The 6,967-nt window shown below is 26.5% G+C and overlaps 1 protein-coding gene across 2 annotated transcripts in view; it reads left to right on the forward strand.

The window, feature by feature from the left end:
- Positions 1–2,940: 2,940 nt before the first annotated feature.
- The window catches only part of LOC108780040 (tyrocidine synthase 1), a 12,682-nt gene continuing 8,655 nt past the window's right edge, over positions 2,941–6,967 (forward strand). For both annotated transcript variants that reach the window (XM_018547615.1, XM_018547616.1), the window contains exon 1: positions 2,941–3,372. The gene's annotated coding sequence lies outside the window, so the exon portion shown is untranslated. The remainder of the gene's footprint in view (positions 3,373–6,967) is intronic.

A 6,967-nucleotide genomic window follows, 5' to 3' on the forward strand; every position in this document is an offset into this window, starting at 1 on the left:
TTATGAAAATTCGTATTGATTGCATCTATTGTAGCAATAGGAAGATTGTGTGATACAATAGGAAAATGTTATCTCGTTATCTCGGATTCTCCCCTTTTCATCACATTAGCACGAGTTTACGAACTTGATGACTAATAACGCTGCAGTGACATGCAAAAACTGACGTAATACTTTGATTACCGTTTGCGATATAACCCACAAGCTTTTCCTCTCTTACTTCCTAAGGAAGATTACATTTGCAGTTATAAATCTTGGGAAAACCAACCTCAGCAAACAATTCAATACTGTTATATTATTACATAGCAGACCACACAAGCTTAATATATTGATAATGCGACTTTTATTATAATCTAAGTATGTTGCAACACAGAACGACTTCCAGAGAAAGAGAGAGAGGGACAGAGAAAGAGAGAGAAAGTGAGTTTTAAGTAATTTCTTCTGATAGAATGCAAAAGTAAATAAAGGAAAACATAAAGAGCGTTATAGCTGCAAGTGGTTTATAACTAATCGTTTATGATAGTTTTAATGTTAGCGCGTTCACAAATAATAATGATAAACAATAAATAATATAATTTATTTATATAAATACATTGTAGCAGTAAATAATTTAAGAAAAAAATATCTGTTATTACGCAAATATAAAAATATTAAAAGTTTATGTTTAAATGTTTATTTTGTTCCTTTTATTAAACAGTAAATAACAGAAAAAAAAGGAAACTCTTAATACTTTTATATATGCATAACAGATCTTTAAATTAGTTACTGCTATAATATATTTATATAAATAAAAGACAAAAAATGTCTTAAATAATATACTTTTTATTTTTAAATACTAGTAGTTTTTTCACATAAAAAAAAATGTAATTAATCACTTTATTATTACAATATCCAATTGTTGAATCTCTCTCTCTCATTTCCGTATATTTTATATATTCCAGAAATTCTTCGATGTCTAGAAGAACTTTACAGGAAAGAGTATTTCGGCGAAAGAGATCACCTACGCAAATGGGAACTTCCCGTTATACCTTTCAACTTGGAAGTTCCACGCATTCTTCTATGCATTCTTAAACAACGAACTAGAAACGTCATGCGTATTACCTTTCAATCTGGAAGTTCCATGCATTCTTCTATGTACTCTTATTAACCGAGAAACTAGATTCGTCATGCGCGTTACTCATAATTAATTAAATGTTTCATATAAATGTTATTGCGTTTATTGATATACACCTAGATTTATACCTATTTCTTACTTATTTCTCAATCGTATTTTTCCACTGGCATCACAATGTTGATATCACGTACACGTATGTACATTAATTATTTCATAATTATCTTAAAAAACGTGGTTAGATTGTATTAGCGCATGATTTATGATGGAGTTTTTATTAGACAGATTCAAATTATATACGGATTTAAATTACATAGTTACTATGACTTCAGATTTTTGTAAATAAATCGTAAGTTTGCTGTGAAGTCATCGCGTAGTTCTGAAAAGAACAGAAAACTAAAAAGGAATAAAGTTTATATTAAAAGCTACTAGCTGTGCAATATAATGCAAAAATGCTTTCTTAATATCTTCTCCTCTCTCTCTCGTATATATATATATATATAAAATCGAGCCGGGTATAATACAATCACATTCAAGATAATTGAAATATAATCGGTATATGATTAATGTGCTTATCTAATTTCGCAAGTTTATATATATAATTTATAATAATTATATGATTCCTAATTCATAATATATTCTTATATATTACTTAGTTATGCAATACAAAATAAATATAAAATTGGGAAAAACAACTTTGTAAGATATCGAAGAAAAAGTAAGTTACAAAACAGTAATTATTTTCAAGGTGCTTCTTTTATTCGCGCGCGCGCGCTCTGTAAAATTATAACATTGTACCAATCAAATCCTAATTCGTAATTCTATGTGCGATTAGTTGAAGTTATTTTTAATGTGTTTTTTTTTACTTTGGCCCTTAATTGTTCAATTAGTTCTGAACAACTTATCCTCATAACACATACAAATGATTTAAAATAATTTCATGGAAATCACATAGAGAGAACAAAATTAATATAATTAAAACTAAAATTATCTCTCATAATGTAAAAATAATTAATTTTTCATATTTGTTTTTTAATATTCGCTTTTTAATATTAATAATTTAATAAAACTTTTTAAAATAATTTTAAAACTTACTCAAAATTTATTCGAAAATTACTTTTAAAAAATTTAAAAATTGTGTATAAATAAATATTAACAACTTTAAAGCTTTTCTTACAAATAATTAAAATTAAAAATTTATTTAAATTTTAATGCAATTTTTCTTTATTTATAAAGAAGCTCGCCATCAAAAAATTATTTCATATAAAACACGAATCTCATAATACTGTGCGTTTTATTCTTTTCTGTATAGATCTTATTTATAAAAACTGCAGGAATGCCATACTTAAATTATTTCAAAAATATATATTTTTATGTAACTTATAATTTTAAAAATCTCAACTTCATTTAAAAGAAATGTTCTCAAGAGGGGAATAATTTAAAATTATTATTAAAATTGTATAATTAAAATTGTATAGTTAAATGTTGCAATTTAACAATAAATAATTAATACAAAGTTTCATGTAGCAATATAATAAAGACTATATATATAATTTTTACATTGAAAAGAAAAAGTTTAATCGTATAATATGAACTAAAAATGAATAATCTTAAAACTAAAGATTTTAGCAAAATATGAGTAAACTTTTCTGGTCATTCCCGAAAGTTACGCGTAAAATGTGGGAAAAATTTTTAAATCATCCTCGCACGGATATCCCAGACGATGTTGACGGGGGGGCAGACAACGAACAGAGTGGCGCAGAATAGCAATAATAACAATGGTGGTGGCGGTATGAGGGACAATTCAGACTCCGTAGTCGGTTCTATATAAGAGTACTAGCCATATCAACCAGAGGAGACATTCTCTCTTAGTAACCAGCCCACCGATGACCAAACATTAAGGTCGCGTTAGGTACAAGAACCGCGTCGCCAAGTTGTCTGATTATTGCGCCAAGAAGAAGAGTCAGAAAATAACCGGAATAACCGGAAAGAAAGCATCTAGTGAGAAAAAAGAAAACCAAGAGAGACAATCGAAAGAAGAACAGAAAAAATTAACGAGAAGTGTGTGCCTTCAGAAAGAAACCACCGAGTAAAGTCAAGTGTTCAGTCAAAAGACAAGAAAAACAAAGTATACATACGAGTGAAAGGGAACCAGAATTGTTGTATTTCGACAGTCGTTGGCAGTGCAAGTAACATAAAAGTGCTAGCTCTTCCTGAAATTGAATTGTCGGAAACAAATAGAAAATCAAGAACAGAGTGATAAGGTGAGTGTCGACACAATAAATAAAGTGTAAATCATAGAAATTGTTTTTAGTACTAACAAATTACACGGTGAACTAACTAGCTTATTTAGAAACTGAATATTATTTTACGAAAAACTTGGAATACTTGATTCTAATATCTAGAGCATTTTAAAATGAATATAACTATAATGTGTATAATGAAATGTTATAAAAATGTGATTTATTGCACGGTTTTATTTTTACGCAACTAATATTTTTAAAATATATTTAAAAACAATTTCATTTATGACACATATATTTTTGGAATGTATAATAACAATAAAAATAATTAGAAATTTATTTTAGCTAGCATATGTTCCTTCAATAATTTGTCAATGTTACGCAAACACATTATTTAGATTGTAACGATTATTAGAGCGAGAAACGCGCTTAAGCAATCCGCGCTCATGTTTAACAAATTTCGACATTATTACGCACTATGTTAAGCACTTGCGTTATTATCGATTCCGGTTGTTATAATTGTGTTGTATATGTGTGTAATCTACTCCATTATAAAAAATATTTAAAAATCCAGAGTTTGCGTGCGACAGATAGCATTCATTAAAAAATTAAAAAGTGAATGTAAGTCGAAAAATTAATTTTGTTATTAATTAAACAAATATTAAGGAAATTATGTTCGGTTTACCAATACTATTGTAAATTGTTAAAACATCACAAACTACAAAAATTAATGCCAACGGTTATTATCATTAGAATTAGAATACTCACAAGATAATAATGAATTTAATATCATCACAACTTAATTATCAAGTATAAATTAAAATATAAATTTTGTTAAAATATCATATTTCAATAATGGCACCTCGGTGTATGAGGATTGAAGCCCGTTATTTTTTTCTTCGCTTTATATCCAATAATGTTTGCATATTAATAGTATATTGAATAAGTTATAAGTGCGACGTGAATATTGTACACGCTTTGACATGTGCGTGTGCAACCTTCCTCTACATGTGAATTTCTTTTTCCTTTTATCAATTCAAGGCAAGTATTCCGATGATGTCTTTTTTCCTTCCGCTGACACTATCGTGATATATTTCCATGTGTAAAGAAACGTGTATTTCCACGTGTAAATAAACATCTCGTTTCGTACCTATTTTCTATAGCGCGTCTTATTGCACTTATATGCTGTCATATATTTCAAGAATGTATCTTTTTGTCATAGGTATGTTAATAATACTTGTCTTGTAAATGCCTTGCCACTATTGTAATCATTTTCATGGAACTATCAACTATTCAATTATCCTATATAGAATCGATAATTAATTATGCGTAATGCAAATGTATTAATAATTAGAAAGAACGGACATTGTTAATATTTCTCACAATAATAACTGAAAGGAAAATTACCATGATAACTCTTGCATATTATTACTATGAAGAATTATTATGATAATTATTAAGTTATTCATTCAGTAAAATTAGATTAGTTGGCAATTTAAACGAATTATTAGCAATTGTTTAAATCTACGAAATTATTTTGATCAATTATACCAAAGATATAGAAGCAGAAAATTTTGTTTCATTCTTATTAATACAATCTTACACATATAATATGTTTATAGCAACTTACAAACACACACACACACACAATTAATATGTTAATTATTATCTTCAGACAGAAATTTAATACAATTTATATTTAGCACTTCAATAAAAAATAACTCATTCTTAAAATAACTTAATCTAGAAGTACATGTTTTATCATATATTTCTTTTATCACAAAATAAAACTACTTTTTTAATAAAAATTTCTTATTTACAAGATGTTCTAAAATTTGTGACTTAAAATACTGTAGCAAGATGGTTTTCAAGAAATAAAAAAAATAAGTAAAAAAGTTATTTGTAAATTTTAATTTTAAACATACACAGTAAGATTTTAGATAAATAAGAATTTAAATATGGCCAATTACAAACAAACTATGTTTTAAGTAGTCATATATCCATGAATCGCGCATGCAGTAGTATTAGTGACCACTAATGAGCACGCAGTTCAGTGCGTTCACTAATACTCATAGGTAACCATCCAAACAAGTCTAAATTATAATTATAATTAGTCATGTTTAAACCATCAGAAACTATTGCTTAAAATAAAAATTTATAAATAACTTTTTCTACTTAATCTTTCGAATCGTATAAAATGTGATTAATTAAACTTTATGAAACTATCAACTTCAAAAAATAATGTAAAAAATTTCGAACACTATAGAATTAATATATAGGTTGTTGCGAGGATTTCGCAAATTAAATTATAACAGCGACAAAGTTTTCGAAAAAATAAGTTACAAAAGACTTTCCAAGTAGTAGTTTTTAAACACTGTTTAAAATAGGCTAATCACAAATTACGATTGAAACACGGTCGTCTGTCCGTGAGTCGCGTGGTTAATGATCCGCTCACTTCATTCTTTTACAGACATTTAGACGAAGGATTGTGTACGTAACTGTGCGTAATACCGTGTGTTGAATATTATATTTGTTGCAAATTAGTTGATGCGGTTAATGAACAAATATAATGAATAAGACAAATCTATATCGTTTATCGGTTTATACAGCTACTACTATATATTACTAATGACTAATTTATACACGATAATATCAATAGAAAATATGAATAAGATTTTAATAATTATAATCAAGTGATATATGTAAGTGAAAATGTATTAATTTTATTTATCTTTTATCATTTATTCATTTAGTCTCTCAAATATGTATCAATATTTCTTTGTACGTGCATCCTGATTTATAACTATGCAAATTTTAAGATAAAATAATTCCACCTATCTTTATTTTATAGTAATATATTTGTGTATATTTCTGTAAATTTCAAGTGTGAGAGATTATTTTGACGAGTTAGTACGGTTATTCAATCCGTAAGGTTTGCTCATGGACATATTCTATGGGTTTGTTCGACCTGTAATGTAAAACACAAAGTTAGTCGTATGAAGACTGTGAAGTAGTGCGTATCACATACACGAATACGATATTTACGTAATTTTCTCACCAGTATAAGTAATAATATATTTTTTCTACATATTTTATTACATAAATGAAGATGTTTAATTTTATTGAAAATATTTATAAAAATAAGTAGAGATTAAAAATAAAACCAAAATGTGTGCTTCTGAAAAAATAAAAATTGATATATAAACAATTGTTTTATTAAACTAATTAAATACGGAATGTAATTTAAGTATTATTAAAGTTATCATTATATTCATTATTAGCTATATAAAATATTCTTATTAATTGACAATTTAAATTATTGAAAACAAAAAATAATATAGAAAGTATAAAAACCAATATGTAATACGAGATATCGTACAATTTTTTAGGGTTAAAATGAAAATGTAATCATAAAGAACATTTAATTATTTAAATAAAAAAACTGTTTACGCAATTGGCGTTTTAACATAAAATATATTTTCTGATATTTATAAATGTTTTTAGTCAAACACTAAGGAGAGTCAAACAAAAAAGACAAAAAATTAAAAAGAGAATTATTTTGACGAAATAATGGTTCGTATGTATGTTACTCGATATACATATATATATATATATA

The sequence above is a fragment of the Cyphomyrmex costatus genome, unplaced genomic scaffold (genome assembly GCF_001594065.2).
Source record: "Cyphomyrmex costatus isolate MS0001 unplaced genomic scaffold, Ccosl1.0 scaffold666, whole genome shotgun sequence".
Lineage (NCBI taxonomy): Eukaryota > Metazoa > Arthropoda > Insecta > Hymenoptera > Formicidae > Cyphomyrmex > Cyphomyrmex costatus.